General features: G+C 41.2%; 1 protein-coding gene across 2 annotated transcripts in view; it reads right to left on the bottom strand.

Moving 5' to 3' along the window:
- The window catches only part of DENND2B (DENN domain containing 2B), a 182,262-nt gene extending 169,508 nt beyond the window's left edge, over window positions 1-12,754 (bottom strand). Inside the window, exons 1-2 of one of the 2 annotated variants that reach the window (XM_032240680.1) lie at window positions 12,669-12,754; window positions 12,289-12,423 (exon numbers count right to left, since the gene is read on the bottom strand). The gene's annotated coding sequence lies outside the window, so the exon portion shown is untranslated. Of the gene's footprint in view, window positions 1-12,168; window positions 12,232-12,288; window positions 12,424-12,668 lie in introns of those variants that run through there. The other variant, XM_032240682.1, reaches the window with a different exon arrangement.
- Between the last annotated feature and the right edge of the window lie 12,723 nt (window positions 12,755-25,477).

Raw genomic sequence — 25,477 nt, forward strand, 5'->3', positions numbered from 1 at the left:
CTTGGAGCAGCTTTACGTAGGACGGGCAGAGAAGGCCTCCCTGTGATGACACACTAGAGCCCACACGCAAATGAACTCGGTGACAAACCAGCAATATTCAAGGAGAAGAGCATCCCAGGAGCAGGCAAAGGCCCTGACACAGAAGAGATGGGAGGAAGGCAGGAGCAGATGGGAGAGCTGGGGCTTAGAACACACAAGGACTTGGTAGTAAATGTGCATTCTACCTCTAACTGTGATAGGATTCCATATGAGGGTTAAAAATATACATATTCTCATTGCTTATGTGGAGAAGAGACTGTAAAGACAGGAGCAGAGGAGCCAGGACCAGCTGGGGATGGCTGTACTGAACCCATAGAGAACTTGGCTGGTCCCCCAGCCTAGGTCACTTCCTGGCTCTCCAGCTTATAAGCTGTGTGAGCTCAAGAAAGTCCATCTCTTGCCTCAGTTTCTACACCTTTAAGTGAGGATAATAAAAGTACCTACATTATAAGGTTGTCTGGAAGGTTAGATTCGTGCACATAAAACCCTTAGAACAGCCTCTGGAAGACAGTAAACATTTCATGAATGCTAGTACTTTAAAGCCAGGGGATCACATAAGAAAAGTGAAGACAGACAAGAAGCAGGCTGAAGACTGAGCCCTGGGGCAATCTAAAAGCTCCAAAGGCTTCCCTTTGGCCCAAGATTTGCCATAAGCCTGCATGTCTTATAGCAAATCTGTCTGGGGCTCCAAACCCCCTGCAGGTATTAATAACTCACAATTTAGAGCTTGATGATGTAATGCTTTATATAGTTCTTTAGGTAACAATTATATGGTCTAAGTTCAGGTTATTTTTTTCCTCAGTTGTCTTGTATACCTACTACCAGGCTTGGCATAGAGTTAGATAAACACTAAGGTGTTTTGCAAATACTCATTCATGGATTATATCATGTATATTTCAAAGTAATCAATGTAAGGCACTATACTTTCTTTTAAAAAAATAATCTTCTCTTCAAGGAATTATGTGAATTATAAGTTATAGCCTCAGCACCAGCCCGCTACCCCACTATCCCACTAGTCCCATCTTGGCAGAGACAGACACACTGACCAAAGAAATTACACCATCTGCCATTCCATTTTCCCGCCTGACTTCCTGTCCACATGCTTTGTAACAAAGTTTTCTATCTCTTCTTTTCTGGAGATTTCTTAAGCTATGAAAACCTTCTATATCTAGCAACATTTCAAACTTGCCTCCTGACCCGAGAGTTCCCATGGCCCTTAAAAGAGCCTAAACAATGAAGCCAGAATACTCCCAGAAAAACAGGAGCATCAAAACTTAGTAAGAAAAGAGGGAAAGAAAATGGGCCTAACCCAAATAAACACCTAGAAAATCATCAAGCAGCGTTCTTCTTGCCAAGGTACAGGAGTCTAACTCAGTGCCTTCAACTAGTCACTATGAATATTTATAAAATGACCTTAGGAAGTCCTAGCCAGACCAAGCAAGAGAAAGAAATAAAGGGCATCCAAATTGGAAAACAGGAAGTCAAACTATCTTTGTTTGCTGATGATATGATTGTATATTTAGAAAACCCCAAAAGATGCCTAGATCCTCCAAAAGACTCCTAGATTTGATAAATGAATTTAGTAAAGTCTCAGGTTACAAAATCAACATACACAAATCAGTAGCACTGGTATATACCAACAACCACCAAGCTGAGAATCAAATCAAGAACTCAATCCTTTCTAATACCTTCAAAAACAAATAAAATACCTAGGAATATACTTAACTTAACTCAGAAGGTGAAAGAGCACTACAAGGAGTACTACAAAATGCTGCTGAAAGAAACCACAGATGACACAAACAAATGGAAATACACCCAACGCTCATGAAACCAAAGAATCAACATCATGAAAATAACTATACTACTCAAAGCAATCTACAGATCCAATGCAATTCCTATCCAAATACCAACACCATTTTTCAAAATATTAGAAAAAGCAATCCTAAAATTCATACGGAGCCAAAAAGGAACCCAAATAGCCAAAGCAATTCTAAGCAAAAAGAATAAATCTGGAGGCATCATGTTACCTGACTTCAAATTATACTGCAAGGCTATATAGTAACAAAACAGCAATGGTACTGATACAAATGTAGATATACAGACCAGTGAAACAGAACAGACAACCCAGAAATAAACCCGGATACTTAAACCAACTAATCTTCAACAAAGCAAACAAAAACATTAACTGGGAAAAGATACCCTATTCAATAAGTGGTGCTGGGAAAACTGGCTAGCCACAGGCAGAAGAATGAAACTGGATCCCTATCACTCACCGTATGCAAAAATCAACTCAGGATGGATCAAAGATTTAGATCTAAAACATGAAACCATACAAATTCTAAAAAACCTAGGAAAAAACTCTTCTGGACATTGGCCGAGGCGAAGAATTTATGACTAAGAATCCAAAAGCAAATTTAACAACAAAAATAAATAAATAAATGGGACCCAATTAAACCAAAAGGCTTCTGCACAGCAAAAGTAATCATCAGAGTAAACAGATAACCCACAGAATGGGAGGAAATACTTGCAAATTATACATTTGACAAATGACAAATACCTAGAATCTGCAAAGAACTCGAACAATTCAGCAAGAAAAAAACAATCCCATCAAAAAGGGAGCAAATGACATGAATAAACATTTCTCAGAAGAAGATACACAAATGGCCACGAAATGTATGCTGAACATAACTAATCATCAGGGAGGTGCAAATTAAAACCACAATGAGATACTCTACCCTGCTCCAGTCAGAGTGGCCATTAAAAAGTCAAAAACAATAGATGTTGGCATGGATGTGGTGAAAAGTGAACACTTACACACTGCTAGTGGGAATGTAAATTAGTAGAACCTCTATAGAAAACAGTATGGAGATTTCTCAGATAACTAAAAGTAGATCTACCATTCAATCCAGCAATTGCACTACTGGGTATCTACCCAAAGGATAATAAGTCATTATATCCAAAAGATGCTTGCACACATATGCTTATCACAGCACAATTCACAACAGTAAAGATAAGAAACCAACCTAAGTGCCCATCAACCAATGAGTGGATTAAAAAATGTGGTATATATACACCATAGACTACTACTCAGCCATAAAAGCAATGAAATAATGTCTTTTCAGCAATTTAGATGGAGCTGGAGACCATTATTTTAAGTGAAGTAACTTAGGAATGCAAAATCAAATACTGTATGTTCTCACTTATAGGTGGGAGCTAAGCTATGGGTATGCAAAGGCATAAGGAGTGATATAATGAACTATGGAGACTCAGAAGTGGGAGGGAGGGAGGGAAAGGAAATGAGGGATAAAGAAATACATATTCGGTACAATGTACACTTCTCAGGTGACTGGTGCACTAAAATTTCAGACTTCGCCACTATATAATATAATCTAAAACCACTTGTACCACAAAAGCTACTGAAATAAAAAATATATATACATATTTTAAAAATATAATAATGAAACATTTAAAAATAAATACATAAATATAATGACCTCAAGAAATAAGGGTTTCCAATAGAACAAAGATCCAAGTCAGTGAGGGGAAAAAAAGATTCACTTTTTCACTTTTTTTTTTTTTTTAAGACAGGGTCTCATTCTGTCATCCCGGCTGGAGGTCAGTACTGCAATCTCAGCTCGCTGCAGTCTCAACCTCTTGGGCTCAGGTAATCTTCCCACCTCAGCCTCCTGAGTAGCTGGGACCACAGGTGTGTGCCACTGCACCTGGCTAATTTTTGCATTTTTTGTAGAGATGGGAGTTAACCATGTTGCCCAGGCTGGTCTCAAACTCCTAAGCTCAAGAGATCCACCTGCCTTGGCCTCCCAGAGTGCTGGGATTACAGGTGAGTGCCACAGTGCCTGGCCAATTTTTTCACTTCTTTATTCAGTTTCTACAGAACTATGTATCCTTCTATTTTTCTTCCCTGTCCTACCCACCCATGCTCCCACATGCCTAGCCCTGGTGATAAGCCACAGAAAATAATCCTGACCCACCAGGACCAGCTCTTGATGTGGTTTCAACCAAGTCTGAGCCTCACATCCTGAGATCTACCCCAGCCCTCCAGGGACCAGAAATAGTGACAAATACATGGGAACTATGTAGGCGACTCAAATGTGGACAGAGATGGGCACATCATACTGCTCCCAAATTGGCTTTCTTCCACAAACCTAACCTAAAATAGACAAACGCTGCTAGATGTTATTTTGCCAATACCTTTTGGCAGAGCTATTAGTAGCTAATTCTGATCACTGAACTGCTTATGGAGGTTTTAAAAATGGTCCATCTATAATCCTACCATTTTGAGAGGCAAAGGTGGGAGGATCACTTGAGCCTGGGAGCTTGAGACCAGCCTGGGAAACACATGGGGTCCCGTCTCTAAAAATAAATTAATTAATTAATTAAAAAAAATTTTTACACGGCCCTCTGAAACAAGAAATAAAGTGGCCTCTACCCACGCCCCGTAACTCTTATGGCACTTTCTATGCAAACACTGTGGTCCCGAGTGCTATTCTAATTCAAAAGAATCACCTGTCAATATACAGACGGGGGAAAAAATAGCAAAACAGAATCCTCACAACTGATATTGCTGATTAACTGGACATGAAGGATTCAATTAAATACACTTTGACCTTAAGTGCCATTTTTTTCCATGCTAACCCATAGCACCAAATATTCATTTGCAAGTTGGGTTTTCTTTATCTCTAGGTCTCTGTGTACAGATTCTGGCGACTACTAAAGAGTACAAGGCTCTGATTCCCCTCCCATACAATTATACAATTTTCAAGAGAACTTCCATTCCCCTGGGACTTGGTTCCAGTGGAAGAAGCCTTTTGGGTCTAAGTACTTAGAATCTACCCATCCCTGGCTCAAGAGGCAAGACCAGACTTTCAAGAAAATCTTCTCCAGACAGTCCTAGAGAAAGACAGCTATTGAATGGCACTTCCTAATTCAAGGGGATATTATGCTAACTGGAGTTCCCAGCAACAGTAAATGTAATCCAACATGACTAATAGAAAAAATAACTGACTAGGCCCTGTTTACTCACTAGAAAATATATCCCCACATGTTGAGCCTTATCAGAGGTCATCTCTGCACCCAGAGCAGAGACCAGAGTGATGTAAAAACAGTCGCTTCCCAATAGCAATATTTGGATCAGGCGGTACCCAACATTCATATCCAAAATTAATTTCCCACAGAATTTCTTTTGTTGTTATTGTTTTCAGACAGGGTCTTACTCTATCACCCAGGGGGAGTGCAGTGACACAGTCTCAGCTCCCTGCCGCCTTGACCTCCCAGGCTCAAGCAATCCTCCCATCTCAGCCCCTATTTAGCTGGGACCATAGATACACACCACCATACTCAGCTAATTTTTGTATTTTTTCATAGAGACAGAGTCTCACTACGTTGCCCAGGCAGGTCTCAAACTCCTGGCCTAAAGCAATCCTCCCACTTTGGCCTCCCAAAGTGCTGGGATTATAGGCGTGAGCCACAGGACCCGGCCTCTTAATTTCTTAACTTCATCCATTCATTGATTCATTAAACACCTAACATTAAGCATGTTCACTGAGCACATTCACTGAAGAAAGGTAATAAGAGAATAAACAGATGCGTGAACACACCCCAGTGCTTTTTCAACAGAAGATATTCAAAAACTGTTGGACACAAGGAAGGCAAAGTGTATAAATGATAGTGATACAGAGCACTTCCCAGACACCAGTGTCTGACAGGCTCAGGACACTGACTCTGATTAAAGGCACTCTCTCTAACCCACTCTAGTTAGTCGCCACCAAAAGGAAGAACGGAGGAAGAGCGAAAAAATTCACAAATATCTAGATTCAAACTTCTTAGCTAAACTAACATCCAAGATCCCAACTTCACATCAAAGAAAGACAAAAAGCCACCCAAAGTGACCCTTGCCTACTCAAAGGAGTTTCCAAAACATTAACAAACAGGGACAAATTCCCAGCATGTTCTAATCACTATGACCTTTTACCATTAATAGGCCCATAAAAAAGGGCTTATTTCGTATGCTACTAACAAAGGGTTAAGCAGATATTTCTTTTTTTTTTTTTTAACCGCAATTACTTTTGCAAGATTATTTCTATCACATTTGTATGGAGATCCTACATTCCAGTTTAAACAAATGATTCCCACACTTCCAGAAAGGCCTTAATTGGGCTAATCTGTTACTTTTAGTGCAGTCTTGCAAGGGCTGAATTCTTCTTAAGCCATTAAAGAACTTGAGCAAAATTCTTTTGATGATAACTTTTTTTAAAAGATAATCTCCAGAGCTTACATATATTCCACAATTGCTTATGCTAATAGAAAAATACATATATGTTTTACTCCAAAAGGTTCCTTCCAATTTGAAAGCTCTAATGGCCAACATATCTGATATGAACTTCCTGCATAAAACAAAACACAAAGAACAAGGATAATCATAGGTCTAAAGAGACTGGTAAACAAAAGAGTAAAATCTCAGCCTGCTTAGCCAGAGGAAGGGAAGGGAAGGATGAGTACAGATGGGACAGTCTGTATATTTGGTAGCTGCCTTTGGAGTCCAGGAAAGACAATTTGTTCACTCTGTGAACATCTGTGCATTGAAGAGGGATAGGAAAACAGTAAAAGTAAGAGACATTAAAAGAAAACTTAGGCTAACTACAAGGAGATAACCTGTGATCATCAACCTGGAAACCTTCCTTAGAAAGTGTTTCCCAGGGAAACTGTGAAAGTTCTTTGAGAGAGATTAAATCTCCTCAGAAAGATTTAAGGATATTTGAAGGTTCTATCATACTAGGAGATTATATCTGAGTATGAAAGGGATATTCCAGTTCCCAGAAATTATCCAAATGTCATTCCCAATAAAAAAAATTTAGAGGCCGGGCGCGGTGGCTCAAGCCTGTAATCCCAGCACTTTGGGAGGCCGAGGCGGGTGGATCACGAGGTCAAGAGATCAAGACCATCCTGGTCAACATGGTGAAACCCCGTCTCTACTAAAAATACAAAAATTCAGCTGGGCATGGTGGCGTGTGCCTGTAATCCCAGCTACTCAGGAGGCTGAGGCAGGAGAATTGCCTGAACCCAGGAGGCGGAGGTTGCGGTGAGCCGAGATCGCGCCATTGCACTCCAGCCTGGGTAACAAGAGCGAAACTCCGTCTCAAAAAAAAAAAAAAAAAAAAAAAATTTAGAGTATTTTTAAAGAGGATATTATAGTCCTGTTTTTCTAAGCTTTTAGGTATCTTAGATAACCTAAATCACCATTTTCTTAAATTATTAAAATGCCAAATACATATATAAAAACATTAACTGTGCAAGAAATGCATCAAAAATGCAACCAAATATTTCTGACATTTAAATAAGAGCGTTCCCAAAGTCTCTTTTTGAGGTCCCAACTCTCAAAACTAGGCTCAAGAGCATTCTCCCAGGAACACATACCAAATGATCCCCAACTAACAATGAGCTTTGCCATTCTCCGGAGGAATGACCACGTAACCTATAACCAGCGGCTGCAGAGAAAATAAAATGACTTTCAGGTGATACAAAATACAAACTGGGAGAAGGAACCAAGGTACTAACCAGGGTGTGACCACCTCTGTCTGGCCCTAAGGGATTACCCTGGTCTAGAACTAGAAAACCTGCGCTCAAAGATGTTTGAAGAGAAACATCAAATTCCAGGAACTTCTGAATAAATGGTTTATTTAATCCAAGTTTTTCTACTATAAATCCTCTACACTAAGAGGGGTCACATTCCTCAGAGGTCAAAACCCAAGCTGAGTCATATCCTAACCCATTTAGAGGTGCTGGTGATAATTTCACCTATCAATGACCCATTAGGTAGGGCAAGTTTTCCAACATATGAGACGGTCTTAAAGGTAAAAATGGATGTGGAGAACTGAAATCATATTTTGGTTTCATATTTTTTATTTGACAAAAAACCATGGGTGACTCTAATATTAATTAAAAGAAAACTTTAGTTGACAAACTTCATTTTTCTGCCTGTCAGCTGCCCCTCCTTAGTGAGCCCTCCTGCCATGGGATATTCCCTGGCCAAACAACCAAGTCTCCAGAGGACTAATAAGTTCAGAGGAAAAGGCGTACGAGTTGCACAAGGAATAGCAAGAAATCCAGATTGTATTCAAAGTGGCAGACTAATTCTAGTAAAATGTCTCCACCCACTGCTGCCCTTCCTGAGCCCATTATCTGCTGAGAATCAACGGGCCTGGCTATAAATGTGACTGTCCGATGTCCTTGTGAGCTCCTTAAGCTATATACATGAGCAATACAATTAACTGGTAAGAAATGTGGAGGGATAGGAAGGCCTCTGCACAGCTCTAAATCCTGGCTTTCTTATCCCTTCTAAATCCCCACACAGGAACTCTACAAAGGCCTCCTGTTTTTCCTCCAAAACAAAAAGTGAAATAAATGTACATTTTCTGTTAGTCTGTCTCATAATTAAGAAAGGTAATCTAAATTGACTTTTACCTTACTAGTACCAAGTTTTAAAAATCAGTTTCTTTTTTTTTTTTTTTTTTTTTGAGACAAGGTCTCACTCTGTCACCCAGGCTGCAGTGCAGTGGTGTGATCACAGCTCACTGCAGCTTCAACCTCCTGGGCTCAAATGATTGATCCTCACACCTTAGCCTCCTGAATAGTTAGGACCACAGGCACACACCACCACATATGATTAATTTTTTCATTTTTTCTAGAGACGGGGTTTTACCATGTTGCCCGGGCTGGTCCCGAACTCCTGAGGTCAAGCAATCTACCCGCCTCTACCTCCCAAAATGCTGGGATTACAAGTGTGAGCCACAATACATGGCCAAAATTCAGCATTTTTAAGAAATAAGAGAGTATGAGGGGAAAAGGCACATCAACTAATGTAAGATGTTTAGGGCGAGAAAAAGCATTTAAACAAATTACAACACTGATCTACCTCTCAGGGTAGTTGTGAAAGAAAAAAAACAAAGCATTGCAAAACATGGGGGAACATACAGGCAAAGCAGCAGTGGCGCTGATCCACATACACATTCCATTTCAGCGTGTGCCCTTTCTGATCCAGAGCAGCCCCGTGGTCACTACAACTAGTTCTTTACCCAGTGAACCACGCTACTCACTGCAGGGTACGGTAAGTGAGACAGGAATTGAAACACCCAGGTATCTTGGCTACATTCACTTTGTAACCTCCTAACTGGGAACAATGACTAGCACACAACTTGTGATGAGCATGTCACATTACTGTACATAGATGTCGCCTTCATCTTCTAAAATAACTGCTTTACCCACAGCTCCTTTTCTCGAAAATCTTTAAAACCTAGACAATGTCCATAGGGTCAAGTTCCAACCCTTGAGCCAGAACTCAAGCTGACCACAGTCCAGCTTCCACTGGACCTCCCACTGCTCTTTGGAGAAGGCAGCTGTGAAAGCACCCACATTAGTCTGAGAGCCAGGCATTGGAATTCCGGCTCTGCCACTTTACCACTGTGTCATCCTGAGAAGGTTAGGTATCTTTTTTTTTTTTTTTTTTGAGACGGAGTTTCACTCATGTTACCCAGGCTGGAGTGCAATGGCGCAATCTCAGCTCACCGCAACCTCCGCCTCCTGAGTTCAGGCAATTCTCCTGCCTCAGCCTCCTGAGTAGCTGGGATTACAGGCACGCACCACCATGCCCAGCTAATGTTTTTGTATTTTTAGTAGAGACGGGGTTTCACCATGTTGACCAGGATGGTCTCGATCTCTTGACCTCGTGATCCACCCGCCTCGGCCTCCCAAAGTGCTGGGATTACCGGCTTGACCCACCGCGCCCGACCGGTTAGGTATCTTTTTTATCTTCACTTTTTAAAACAATAATTCCCTCATCTTTATAACAAGAGCAACCATACCTATGTCACCACGCTGATGGATGAAAAAGAGAGCTGGCAGTTGACATAGAGCAGATGCTGACTATTACTTTTCTCTCTAGGTCCAGCAGTCCAAACGGTCTGCTCTCCATTCTCTTGAAAGCTTTTCCCCAGCAACTCTCCACCAGTTTCAGAAGCATACTTTGCTTCAAGGCCTTCCTCTCTTCTATGAAACCTCCCTGCCTCAGAATCATTTTCTCCTAGAGCTTTGTAATTCTTAGATTCTAAGCCAAGTTTGTCCAACCTGCGGCTGGGCTGCCCAGGATGGCTTTGAGTGTGGCCCAACACAAATTTGTAAACTTTTTAAAAAATATTATGAGAATTGCTTGCAATTTCACTTTTTGAAGCTCATCAGATATCCTTAGCGTTAATGTATTTTACGTGCGGCCCAAGACAATTCTTGTTCTTCCAGGGTGACCCAGGGAAGCCAAAAGATTGGACACTCCTGTTCTAAGCCAACTGATCTGAAATCATCCTTCACTTATGTGCCAATCCTCTTTCCCCAAGGAGTCCACAAACTCAAGAGCAAGGGTTTTCCAAATTACCAAGCCAAACCAATCTAGCCATTCAGTAAAAAATACTCTGAAGATAAGAGTTGCCTTGGAGTTGTCTACCAAAAATGGGTGCCCTTCTGGCCCAAATAGGGGATAGTAACACTTCCCATACATACACTTGAACAATTTTTCTTCCCCCATATCTTGGGGAGTTTTTCCAAAGGTAATATTTGCCAGATAGGCTGGGCTCAGTGGCTCACACCTGTAATTCCAGCACTTTGGGAGGTTGAGTTGGGTGGATCACCCGAACTCAGGAGTTTGAGTCCAGCCTGGCCAACACGGGGAAACCCTATCTCTACCAAAAATACAAAAATTAGCTGGATGTGGTGGCAAGCACCTATAATCCCATCTACTCGGGAGGCTGAGGCAGGAGAATCACTTGAACCTGGGAGGTGGGGGATGCAGTGATCCGAGATTGCACCATTTCCCTCCAGCCCGGGGGACAGAGAGAGACTCCCTCTCAAATAAATAAATAAATAAATAAGAAAAGAAAAAGAAATGTTTAAATAAAAAATATTTGCCAGATAAATAAAAAGGAGGGTTAAACCTATGTTAGTCACCTGGGAACTCTCTGCCAGACCAGCAGAATTTAAGAAGCCTTCACCTGATCCGTTCAACAGGCTCTTCTTGAATTCTGGCCTTGTGCTGTCCTTAATTCAGCAAGGGAGACAGACTGTTAACAATTCAGTCTCTATCTTGGATTAGCTTTCTGGAACCTACACTATGATTCTTTAGGAACCCCTAATTCTGCCAAAAAAAATCAATTAAGGAATTCACCTTCTGAAAAATATTAAAACAAAACAAATAATGCAGCCCTTTGGGTTTTAACCCCGTGGTCCCATCCTAAAGCGGCCAGTTAAAGTGTGTGCAGCTAAGAGGTTGCTGAACAGTCTTGCAGATGGGATAATGACCTCTTCACCATTCCCAAGACCCTGCTATCCAAAAAGCAGAAACACCTGGTTGGGGAAAAAAGCAAGAGCTGGACTAAGGCAGTACTAAGGCAAATTTTCTCACTTAGTGAAGTTGTTTTATTCATATTCAAGTAATCACCAACTACCTTCATATAAAGATCCCAGGAAAATGCAATAAGCCCTCTTTAGAAACACATGGAAACACTGTCTCTTGAATTCTACTCAGTTGCGAAATTCTTGGATAAGGTGCCATAAACGTTGACTACAGTGTGGACCCTTGAATACTTAGCGAGCGTCTGAACAAGGGCAAAAAAATGAACGGTTCACAAATAAACACAGTTTAACTTGTTGCAGTAATAGCGTGCAAAGTTAATTTTCCTTTGTTTGAGTTCCGTGTGTGTGTGTCTGCGTGTGTTGTGCGTGTGTATGTGTGTGCTGTGTGTATATGTGTGTGTGCTGTGTATATGCGTGTGCGCGCGTTCTTCAAGGAGCCTGCATACAAACTGCAACAGCTCGAGATAGGAGCTCGAATACCGCCGCCGAGGGGCATGCGGGGCGCAGAGCCGGCTCCCAGGGCGTCCCGAGGTCGGGTCTCTGCTCTGCAACAGGCAGCTCTTCACCACCCGACCCTCGCCGAGGTTCCCCACCCCCAACCGCGCGGCCCCGCCGGGCCGGAAAGCAGAACCGGCCGCTACTGACCGGCCGGGAGGGCGGATCCCACCGGCCCCGCTCCTCCGCGCCTGCGGCGACCCCCACGCGCGTACTCACGGAGCTGGACACCGTCGCCGGGGCCGGGAGTCGGGAGTAGCGGGAAAAGGGCTGGGAGGGCAGGGGCGGGACCCGGCGCGGCACGCGGGAACCGGGGCCACCCGGCCCGGAGGCGCTTACCTCTGCGCTCCCCAGCCGGGCCGGGCGCGGCGCCTTGACTGGGTCTCGCCGGGAGCCGCGCGGCCCGGAAGAGGAGCCGCTCCTGCAGGGAGGGCGGGCAGCAGGCAGGCATCCGCGCCCAGGGCTGCGACCGGACTGCAGGGAGAGAGAGGGGAGGGAGCGCAGATTTGAGTGGAGGGGGCGTGGAGGATGTTCGCCTCCACCCAAGACCGAGAGGGTGGGCTGCTGGAGCCGGGCGGAGAGGAGCGCTCGGAGGCGCCGGAGGGAGAGAGGAAGCCGCGCCGAGAGTGTGCGAGGGAGGGTGGGGGACAGGGGTGAGGAAGGCGGGGGCCGGGAGCAGCCGGGACGAGAAGTTGGCCCCCAAACTGGACGGCCCTCACCTCCGCACCAACCGACCAAGAGTTGTCTGGGTCCGGAGCAAAGCACAACGGGGTCTGAAACTTTATGTCATTTTCTCATACACACGTGACCCCCCTGCAGTCCAGATGGTTTCAATCACTGGAGGAAAAAAGCGGCTCTTCTGGTATGCGTGAAAAGCCGGAGCTGGGAAAGTCTGGGAAAAGCTGCCTGCACAGCCCGCCGGCCTTCAAACAAACCGATGAGCTCTTTCCCTTCTCCCAGTTCTCTGCCTCAGGAGAGCCCTACAAAACCCAAACGAAATAGAAAGAAGCTACTTTTGGTAATGCAGCAGTAGCAGAACTCCCAAAGCACTAGAGTTCCAAGGAGCCTAGTCTGAGCCAAAAGCTCCAAAAGGGATTCTGAAAATTTACTTTAAATACTCCCCTGGTTTGCAAAACCAAAACTAGAAAAGGGTGCCATTGAATAATAAAGCAATGGAATACCAGCATTGAGAATCTGTGATTTATTAGTGGAATTCTGAAGGAAATAATTAGCCCAGTACAACAATCAACTTGGAAAAGAATAATGTAAATTACTTAAAATCCAAACCCATACATACTTAGATGTTTAAGCCGTGTAATCCATTGTTTACTCACGTAACTCACTGTAAATAAAATTTGATATTGAAATGCAAAACTGAGCAGCAATGAAAATTGACTTTTGAAGTTTCAGTTTTACATTGACTTTACAAATTTATATTTCGAAGGAACCAGTGTGTATGAACAAAAGCAGGCTCTAAGTCCAGGACATATTTCAAAATCGAAGCCAATTCAATTGTCACATATCCTAAAGAGGTATTTATTCAGCTGCAAGGCAAGCATCAAAAATAATGAGTTTAAGATGCATCCTGAGGCCGGGCGCGGTGGCTCACGCCTGTAATCCCAACACTTTGGGAGGCCGAGGCGTGCGGATCACGAGGTCAGGAGTTCAAGACCAGCCTGACCAACATTGTGTAACCCTGTCTCTACTAAAAATTCCAAAATTAGTCGGGTGTGGTGGTGCGCGCCTGTAATCCAGCTACTCAGGTGGCTGAGCCAGGAGAATCGCTTGAACCCGGCAGGCGGAGGTTGCAGTGAGCCAAGATGGCACCACTGCAGCCCTGCCTGGGTGACAAAGCTTGGCTCCATCTCAAAAAAAAAAAAAAAAATCCTGGTTGGGCGCAGTGGCTCACACCTGTACTCCCAGCACTTTGCAAGGCCAAGGTGGATGGATCACTTCAGGTAAGGAGTTCAAGACCAGCCTGGCCAACATGGTGAAACCCCATCTCTACTAAAAATATAAAATATAAAACCTAGGAGTGATAGCAGACACCTGTAATCCCAGCTACTAGGGAGCCTTCAGGCAGGAGAATCCCTTAAACCCAGGAAGCAGAGGTTGCAGATCGCATCACTGCATTCCAGCTTGGGCAACAGAGCAAGACTCTGTCTTTAAAAAAAAAAAAAGATACATCCTGAAAATAATTTAACTTGGTCAAGATGGAACACAAATAATGGCAAGAACCAAACTGATAAAGCCTACTATTCCCTTGCCAAAAAAGGATATTACACATGAATTTCTAATATTAACTCTTTGTCTCCAAAATACTGATGCCAAAAGACCCCAGTTGGGCCTTTCTAGCAGAGGGCCTTATATATGGTGTGATGCAGTGTGCACATGAAAAATAAATCAATTTCTGGTTGAGTTGGTTCTACATCAGGAAAGTCCAAGATTTCAGCTGTTGCTGAGGCACACTGGAAAACATAAAGGCCAAAAATCAGAACAGATATTACTCCAAAATTCAGAACAGTTTTACTTTAATCAGAACAGGTTTTACTCCAAACTCACAATGTGAGTTTCTAGTCTAGTTCACTGAAGTGCTTGAACCCTTCAGGAGACCTGGGCCATATCTGGATGAACTTAACCCTCTCCAGTCTTTTCCAGTCTCTCCAGTCACATGTTAGGGTGGTTCTGCTCCAAACGTGGAACAAGAGAATTCTTGAATGTGAAGGCAAGCCACAGAATTTAGCAACCCTCCAGGCAAATTCTACCTGCAGCTCTCTGAGCTCTGTAAGGGGGTTCTTAAGTCTACCATTTTCAAAACTATTGGAACTTCTACTAAAGTCCCATTTTTCTTGTGAGTAACATCTGCAAGGAAAGACAACAAACAGCATCAAGATTTTCTCTATGCATACCCAGGACAATAATTATTTTCATCTTTGGCAGCTGCTGCTGCTGCCTCTTATATGTGCTGAAGCAATGTAAGAGGGCAATAATGAGATATAAATACTTGTTCTTTTTGTTTGCCAATTCCATTGCAAATTATGCTTGGAACTGTTTTAATTCTTAGGAAAAAACCTTCATTAGATCTGCCTTCTCAGAAAGAAAAATAACATCCCTTTAACGTTCTAAATATAGTCTAAATATAGCCTTGAGTCTAAACTTCACATATGTGACTATTAGTTCATCTTAATACAGGCCATATTATGTGTTGGAGACACTGACATCAGAAATGTTGTTAATGCAATATTTTAAATAGTTGTAATTTAGTAATTTGCACTAACCTAATGTTCACATCACTTGACAAAGAAGGTCAACTATATATAAGGTACTAAAAGAGACGGCAAGCTCTTTGAGGACACCCAACCTAGCCTGTCTTGCTAATAATTACATCCTATCTACCTAGCACAGTGCCCAGTATGAAATAAGCACACAGTAAATACATGCTGTCTGAATAAATGAAAACACTCCTCATAAGGCTACAATCCTGTTGTAGAGACATGACTTATAAACAACAGGATGAAATAGCCATGGGAGGATACTAGCAACAGAAAAGAGGAAGAGATCATTAGCATTAGCCATCTTTGGACTTTAATCACAGCATAAATTCAGAAATGTGCAGAGACTGCTGAAAATAGGAAGCGTTTGTAGGAGAAATTTGGTAAATTTACTGCCTAATTTAGGGTCTGAGATACACTTTCCCATGTTCCCATTATTCAGGCCCCTCAACACAGAGCCAAGACAAGATCTGAGCATAAACATCCTGGCTCTAATTTGGATAGTATGAATACTGTTCCTTTCATCCTCTCTCATACGTCTCCTCCACCCCCAAGCCATTTCCTCTGTACTGTCTTCTGTCAGTCTAATGAAAGTTTCCTAATCTTTAGAAGCAGTAGCTTTGGTTCTCTTTGTGCAGAGAACTACAATATGCCCTGCTTACATGGTTATATTCCATACAGATGCCTGGCAACATATCTTATAGCTAAGGGTCTGTTTAATATTTTAACTTTAAGAGCCTTATAATTCAACTATTTTGTTATATACTGAAATAGAACTTGACATCACAAAGATGGGCTTTACTTCCTTCTGCTATTTTAAATCCTGCACTTAAGCATGGTAAGTTGTCTGGGTTTTCTGGTTCGTGGATTTTACTTTGGCATGTTTTGTTTTTTTTCCTTTGAGGGACAGAAGGGTTAAGATTTTCTAGAAATTTTCAGGTTTGCAGGTCTAGTACTCATGAAACAATAATTTCCTTCTAGGTACTCTGCCTGTAATATCACATGTGTTCATTGAAGGAGCAATGAGGGTCGGGTTCAGTGGCTCACTCCTATAATGCCAGCATTTTGGGAGGTCAAGGCAGGAGAACCTCTTGAGCTCATGAGTTCGAGACCAGCCTGGGCAACATGGTGACACCCCCCCTTCTAAAAAATACAAAAATTAGCTGGGCATGGTGGCAAGCACCTGTAATCCCAGCTACTTGGGAGGCTGAGGCAGGAAGAATTGCTTAAACCTCAGAGGCAGAGCTTGTAGTGGGCCAAGATCATGCCACTGCACACCAGCCTGGGCAAGAGAGCGAGATTCTATCTCAAAAAAAATAAAAATAAAAAAAAAAGGAAGAAAGAAAGAAAGAAAAGAAAGTAATAAGGCAGTTTAACTGCTGATGCTGGGCAGACTGGATCTACGAGTAAATGAAGTGAGATGCCAGGTGACTTTTAGATGGACAGGAGACAAAAACAAGCTCAGAAAGTTTCATCCAAACTGGACGGTTCCCTCACTCCTCTGTCTTGCTAAGTCATCCTTCTTTCTTCTCTCATGGGCTTGAAGATACGTTTTTTTTTTTTAAGGCTAGTCAAATGAAGAAGTTGGAGTGGAGAAGGAACAGAGAAATCTGTAACTGGTTGTGATCAACTAGCTGTAAACATCACTGAACTTGGACCAGCCTGAAGATAATTTTTTACTGGAGGAAATTAAAATCTAAAAATTTGCTCCTTTGAAACACTAGTTACCAATCTTTGTTCTGATGGTATCAGTCTTAGATTTAATGAATTATCTCCAGATAAAATAATGATTTATATTTGTCACTGAATTCACTGAATTTTACCCAATGTGCATCCCTGAAACCAGAATTATAAAATGTAATATTATCTTGTCATTCTCCATCTTACTGGCAAAACAAAAATCCATAGCCCACCCCCCCAAAAAAAATCACCATTGTATCTATAGCTCCTTAGTCATTTGTTTATTCATTCAATAAGCATTTATTAGACATCTGCAAAAGACTGTTTTTTGACACTGGGGGGAATAAAAGAGAAATAAGTTGTGTAAGCAAATTTAAAATCTGGTGATAAAGGCATTAATAAATAACTATTCAAAAATAAATAGCATACGAGAAATAAAGAGAAGGAAATATGGGAATTTGCAGAAGTAGTAGAGACTCTTACCAGAATTGAGAGGAAGAGGGTTGGACCTGAACCTTCAATGACTATTAGAATTTCTACTTCAATCAATAGAGAAGAATGAGAGAAAATTTTAAACCAAAGCAATTGCGTGAGCCATGAAAGTGAGAAACTAGCTGTAAAAACAATGACTGGTCCTCATTTGACTGAAGTAGCAAGTTCAAAAGATAAATTAATTGGGAAACAGTTTGGTGGTTCCTCAAAAAGTTAAACATAGACTTACCATATGACCAGCAATTCCACTCCTGGGTATATACCCAAAAGAACTGTAAACAGGTATTCAAATACTTGTACACAGAGGTTTGTAGCAGCACTATATACAGGACCAAAAGGTAGAAATAATCGAAGCGTCCATCAACGACTGAATTAATTTTTTTTAGATGGATTTTCACTCGTCACCCAGGCTGGAGTGCAATGGCGCAATCTCGGCTCAATGCAACCTCCGGCTCCTGGGTTCAAGTGATTCTCCTGTCTCAGCTCCCAAATAGTTGGGATTACAGGAATTCGCCATCATGCCTGGCTAATTTTTATAGAGATGGGGTTTCACCATGTTGGCCAGACTGGTCTTGAACTCCTGCCTTCAGGTGATCCGCCTGCCTCAGCCTCCCAAAGTGCTGGGATTACAAGTGTGAGCCACCATGCCTGGCCATGAATGGCTTTTTTTTTTTTTTTAATGTAGTGTATCTATACAGTGGAATATTATTCAACCATAAAAAGGAACCCCATCCTGATACATGCAATGTGGGTAAGCTTGAAAACACTATACTAAGTTGAAAAAAAGTCAGACACAGAAAGTCACATATTGTATGATTCCATTCATATGAACTATCCAGAACAGGTCAATCCATAGAGACGGCAGATAAGTGGTTGCCAGGGCTCAGGGGCAGAAAGAAATGGGAAGTAACTGCTTAGTGGGTATGGGATCTCCTTAACAGTGGTGAAAATGTTTTAGAACTAGACAGAAGTGATGGTGGCACAATATTGTGACTATAATTAATATCACTAAATTACACACTTTAAAATAGTCAAGTTTTATGTTGTGTAAATTTCACCTCAAACATTTATTTAAAAGGTGGACTCACTAGGGCTCACTGTTATACTTCCCAGTCCACAGAAGTCTACCATCCCAGTCACCGTGCAGTTAGGCAGGGTCGTGTGACTGTCCAACACTCATCTAGCCAACAGGCTGTGAGCAGAAGTGACATGTGTCACTTCCAGGCCAAAGCATTGAAGAATAGGTGAAAGATGTCCATGCCTCTCTTCTCTGCCACATAAATCCAAAGCCATGTGAGATTGAGGCAGACTGGGTCCCTGAATAAACCAGTACCTCCCTACTGAGCCATGCTGGGCATGCTGGATATATATGGAATATCCTCATTATCTTAAGTCACTGAAATATTAGAAGCTGTTACTACAGCATAAGCTTAGTTCCTACTGACTGATAACAGGATCAGATCCAGGAAGCCCATGAAGGCAATATGAAGGAATTTGAATTTGATTCCAAAGGACGTGGGGAGACAATATTTTTGAGAACAGTGACATGATGTGCACTTGAGGAAAATAACTCTAAAAATAAAAGTAGCTCGTAACCTTTGGTGCATGTCAAAAATCATCCAGAGAGAACTATAGTCCTCTTCCAGTTTCTTTATAAATTCTTAAAGAATAAAATATTTGTCCTCTGGAGAAAAAAATTACCTTAGAAGCTTTTCAAAATGCAATGCTCTGGTCCAAGACATCTCATCCTGAATCAGAATCTCTATTCAAGGCACATATAGGAAAAAATTATGGGAAATTCTAGACTAGAGGTTACAGGCAAGGAGGAGATGCCAAGTTCAGAGATGACCAAATTCACATGCTTAGTGGATTCAAATACGCATTCCAATAAAATAATTATTCTCCCGGCAAATGGAACGATAAATGCTTAGAGAGTTTCTACTGAAACAGTAAGTTATGAAAAGGTCAGTCACATTAACATTTGTACAGTCAGAGTGATAACTTTGAACATTTAGGTACCAATAGAATGGTGGTGGTAGTTTTCATGCATCTACTCTACTGCTAACTAAGCAGCAGCCTACCCCAACATTTCCATTATGCTGGGGAACGTGGTTGACTGGTTGACATACCACAGAGAGCAAGGCCATCTTCAGTCTCCTGGAAGGCCAAGCTTTTACATCTACTTTCCTTCTTTGCTTCCTTTTCCTTTGTTTGTTTTAGGATAATCGGCATTCCATGCTGTTCTTAATTCCTTCCTCCTAGATACTCATTAGTCAACTTTCAACTAATCAAGACTTGAGGGGCCAAAACATTTAAGAGCTCAAAAAGCCTAAGATACGGATGCATTGGAAGCTGTCACTTTGAGCTGTGTGTGTGTGTGTGTGTGTGTGTGTGTGTGTGTGTGTATGTGTGTGTGTGTAGTTTTTACTGCCAAATGTGATTTATTATATGTAATTGCTAAGAGCCTCAGCTTTCCAGAATAGAGACTTCACTACTGTTAAGAAATAAATCCTTTTCTGACAATAATTCAGTTTGTGTTGCAAAATGCATCTTCAGAGCAGCTCAGGAGAAAGTGATCTCCAATAAATCGCATGAAAGCTGACTGACAGAAAAACTATCTTCATTTCTAAAACTGACAGGCCTTGAGGCAGGAGGATAGCTTGAGGCTAGGAGTTCAAGGTCGCAGTGGCTATAATTACATGTGTTATCTCCTGGAGGTAGCAAGACTTCATCTCTAAAAAAAATAATAAATAAAATTGACAGGCTTCACTACAAAGCTCCTCCCAATACTGAATACTGCTCAATAATCCTTTCATTCCTAGTGATTTTGATCCTCCTCTTGTTCCCCACAGCAACTGTCCCAAGCCTGTCTATTCTCAAAATATCCAAATGCTCACTGTCAGCAGGTAAACCTACCTTCACCATTGAGAAGGAGAAGTGCAAATTCCCTCAACTTTCACCTACCATGTCCAAATGTATCTTCATTCCCCCACCTCCCGTCACAGAAGCATGCTTACTCTACTTCTTTTGAAGAACAAGCCTTACCATGTTAAATCTCCTGTTTCTTTCATCTCCTGTCTTCCTCTTTCCTGTTCTTCCCATTCATTTTTGTGAGTACCTTCTCCAGTGGTTTCCTGTGAAAGGCTGCAGAGGAGGTAAATTTTTTTTATCAGTTTGGAAATATAATATATATATTTTTTGTCTTTGGAAGCTTGTAGGATCTTTTCCTGAAAATTCGTAGTGATGTGCCTTAGTATGGGTACTTTTTCAAACATTGTTCTAAGACGCTTGGTGGCCCTTTTTAATCTGGAGGCTCATGTTCTATAGTTCCAGTAAATGTTCCTCTATATATATATATATATATATTTTTTTTTTTAATAATTTCATCCCATGCATTTTCTCAAATTTACCTTTCTACAACTCCTATGACTGGATCTGTTTGATTGATCTCTTAATTGTCCATCTTACTGTCTTTTTGTTCTACTTTATGGGAAATTCTATAAATTTTTTCTTCTAATTCTTCTATCAATTTTTAAAATTTCAACTATGATATTTTTACTTTTCAAATGCTCTGTCTTGTTCTTTTTGTTTGCTTGTTTTTGAGACAGAGTCTCGCTCTGCCACCCAAGCTGGAATACAGTGGCATGATCTCGGCTCACTGTGGCCTCTGCCTCCCAGGTTCAAGCGATTCTTGTGCCTCAGCCTCCTGAGTAGCTGGGATTATAGGTGCTCACCACCGCACTTGGCTAATTTTTGTATTTTTACTAGAGACAGGATTTAATCATGTTAGCCAGGCTGGTCTCGAACTTCTGACCTCAAGTGATCTGCCCGCCTTGGTCTCCCAAAGTGCTGGGATTACAGATATGAGCTAGCGTGCCTGGCCAGTCTTGTTCTTGCTGTGCCTTTTCTCTAGAGTATCCTGAGCTTCTTACTTGACCTTCTCTATTCTCTTAGCATCTCTATCAACTCCTGTCTCTATGACCACTCTTTTTCAATGCCTTTCATTTACTATTTCCTTCTCTGTACACTCTTTAACTGGAAATTTTTTTCTTAGTTCTCGTCTACATGTAGCCTACCCGTGGGCATCTTATCTATTTGCATGGGGTTTCAATTAAATTAGCTGATATTGCCAAACTGTTATCTCTAGCTCCGACTTCTCTCTTTTAAAGTGCTAGAGCTGAACTTCCAGTTACCTTGTGGATATCTGCACCTGGATCTTCCACAGACGCCTCAAACTTTACACTACATTGCTGGCTTCTGGTGTCCTATGCTTCAATCTCATAAACAACTTGTCATTTCCCAGAAAATATTATGAAAGTTAACATCTCTGATAGATCCAACTCAAATGTCACCTTTTTAATAAAGCCTTCTCTGACTTCTTCCCACCCCTTGGCAGAATGGATTACTCCCTCCCTTGGCACCCAAGGCTGAGTTCCATAGTCCATAACAACAGTTAGTAAGTATTGCTCACCATGACCCAATCTGCTGACTGCTAGCTTTTGAGCCTCTTGAAAGCATGGCTTATTTATCTATCAGTATAAGCTCCATCTTTATTCCCTAGCAAATGGCTGTTACTCAACAAATAGCTGTTGAATTGCAGTAATTTCAGGTGGCCATACAGTATGACTATTTGACTATGTCATCATTAAGCACAGAATGTAACCAGAAACCTAACTCACTAGAAAAATATTATGTAAGTTTCAAAATACATCTATGGTTATCATTTTTTGGTTGGACACTGTGATTCATGCCTGTGATCAAAGCATTTTGGGAGGCCAAGGTGAGTGGATTGCTTGAACCCAGTTGCAGATCAGCCTACACAACATAGCAGGGCCTTGTCTCTACAAAAAATACAAAAATTAGCCAAGCATGGTGGTACTTGCCTGTGGTCCGGGCTACTTGGGAGGCTGAGGTGGGAGGATCACTTGAACCAAGAAGGTTGAGACTATAGTGAGCTATGATTACACCACTGCACTCCAGTCTGGGCAACAGAGTGAGAGTCTGTGTCAATCAATCAACCAATCAATTTTTAAAGATTATTATTTTTAAAATAAACATTCCCAATCTTATCTAAAGCACATTCTTGTTTTTTTGTTTTTTTCAGATGGTGTTTTCCTCTTGTTGCCCAGGCTGGAGTGCAATGGCGCAATCTCAGCTCACTGCAACCTCCACCTCCTGGGTTCAAACGATTCTCCTGCCTCAGCCCCCTGAGTTGCTGGGATTACAGGTATGTCCCACCATGCCTGGCTAATTTTGTAATTTAGTAGAGATGGAGTTTCTCCATGTTGGTCAGGCTGGTCTCGAACTTCCAACCTCAGGTGATCCTTCTGCCTCAGCCTCCCAAAGTGCTGGGATTACAGGCATGAGCCACTGCACCCAGCCCAAAGGCATATTCATTATTGTCACTTGCACACAGTTACTTGCACAGAATTCAAAAAACTAATTCAGTTTTGAATCATCTGCTCACCCAGGTGAGCACATGAACAGCTCCTAGAATACAGAACACATTTGTTGTTGTTTTCATTTGGGATGACTACAAATAAAGCCAAAGAAAAGGCATAAAGAGATCTCTTTAGAATATATGACCCATATAAAATATTAATAATGGTTAGCCAACAAGCATTCTGATAACTTCTTTTTCAAGAAATGTCAAGTGATTGAAGAGTGAAGAAAAGAAAGACATTCCTGAACTCTAACTAGAACATTGCTACTAAGGGCATTACAAGGCTAAATGAAGAATGTTCATTCCTATGCAGGGATTAAGTGTCATTAGGGGCTTTTTGTTTACTTTAGTTTGGTTTTATTTTCTTTTTCAAACTAAGCCCTAATGCCAAATCTTACATTTTTTTCTTTTTCCTGTTGAACTGATGCTATGTTAAGATATAAGCACAAACATCTCATAAGTGTTTTAAATCCATCCAATTGTTTGAGAAGGCATACGTGCTGGGCCTACGAAGCCAAAACATTAGAGCTAGGAATTTTGATGAAGATAATAATTGCTTACAGATCAGCTTGTTTTAACTTGCTGAACAAAGAGTACAATTTTATACCACATCTTCATCAGAAGCTTTTTGTCTACATAATCACTACTATAATGAGCACTTTAAAAAGGGAGATTATCTACAGGTTAAGGAGTAAGGAAGTTATCAATTAGATTCCATCATCTTCAAAATTTCACTTACTCAAACTTTAGATTAATAGAAAAACTGTTTTGGCTGACTTAAGCAATGTTTTGAATCTTTACAAACCATTTGTTTAGTGTGCACAGCATAAAATCTAGGAATGAAGACACCACACCTGTATAGAGATACAGTTCTGTCTCTCTCACATCTTAAAAATGCGTTCAGGCTCTATGGCTGTGTCAGAAGTTGCTCTCTCATTCCTCTCATTTCAGTTACTTTGATCACTTGCAGACCCTCTAATTCACTATTTGATCAACGTTTTATTAAGGGCTGTCTCCACGACACGCAATTCAGTGAAGGTGGGGACAAGCTCAGTCCCTAAAAAGATACTAATGATAGTTTACTAACAGAAAAAAAAAAAAAATCCCACCCATCCAGTCATTCTGTTGTTTCACCCTAACTCTTTGGACTTCCTTTTTTTTTTTTTTTTTTTTTTTTTGAGACAGGGTCTGTCGTCCAAGCTGGAGTCTAGTGGTGCAAGCATAGCTCACTGCAGCCTCAAACTCCTGGGCTCAAGATATCTTCCCACCTCCACTTCCCAAGTAGCTGAGATTGTAGGCACGAGCCACCACACCTGATTACGATTTTTTATTTTTAATTTTCTCTAGAAATATTTAGCTAGAAATCCTAAGAATTAAGTTATGGTAGGTGTACAGGATTGGATTAAGGCAGTAATTCAGTGATCGGATGGTTACAATGCCAGGCAGTCTAGGAGTTAACATGGTTTCAAAACAGAGATAAGACAGAATGGAGCAAAGTCACCAATTTCACAAGATAAAGATAACTCTTCATGCATGGTACCAATGATGACCCTTGGTTTGCTGGATCCTTTGGCCTTATAACTCTACCCTTTAAGGCAGAACTCTCTAGACCTCACTCTGCAAGCTATATTGACTTCTGATTTCCTTAAACAGGGAGCCATTCATCTCAGCCCATAAGCCTTCAATATCAGTGTGTTAAAGCCAGAGTCATGTCTTCCAACCAAGTCTGAAACTTGTAAAGAGAGGAAAGGAGGGTGGGAAGTAAGAGATCTGTGCTGTCCAGAAGTACTAAGGGGCCAGATGCTAATGGCAGAACTCAAACTTGAGACTCCCAACTCTGGATGTTTGCTCATTCTTCCCCATCTATCAATTCCATTGGTACTTGTGTGACAACCTCCTCCGCTCTGTCTCTGACCAGTTGCTTACCCTGATCCTTGCCATTCAGAGGCCATGTGGCTCCAATCCATGATCTTTGTTCTAATCTTGGGTCATGAATATGCTAACAATCTGAAATGCTTATCTGGTTCCTGACCGATGCCCTAGAGCTGATCACAAACTAAATTATTCTCTTGCCACCTGTCCCATGCCATGCATGTCAGTCTCACAACAGTTTCTCATCCTGCTTCACCACCCAATGCTTCCTATAGTTTTAGTGCTGGCCAAAATTATAGAATATTTTTAAATTCATTCTGGAAGGACAAAGGAATTAAGTGATAATGAGTTTATGTAACAACACTATGCAGAATGGATATAAATTTGCTCACAATTAACTGTAGTATGTTCATCAAGTTATTATATCTTTCCACATCTCAAGCTTTCAATCTCTAAATTAATACATTTTCCACCACATTCTCTCAAAAATATGTTTATACATATGTAATTAGATTAACATGTATTCTGGGAGTACAATAAAGCTATAATACACTCCTGCATTGCTAACTATATAATGAGTATTTAAAATATTTAGAAACAAATTGGCTCCCTATAAGGAATAAAAATGTTGAGTAACTTATTTCTCAAATATAACACCTATGCCACATAACTGATTATTTCTGAAATGTTATATAAAAAGAAAAATATTATAATTGAATCAAGAAAGGCATACTATTCTGAAGAAACTCAGTGGTGGGTTCTTTTTCAC

Source organism: Sapajus apella, unplaced genomic scaffold, assembly GCF_009761245.1.
Source record: "Sapajus apella isolate SASKATOON/1434 unplaced genomic scaffold, GSC_monkey_1.0 scaffold47, whole genome shotgun sequence".
NCBI classification, from domain to species: domain Eukaryota; kingdom Metazoa; phylum Chordata; class Mammalia; order Primates; family Cebidae; genus Sapajus; species Sapajus apella.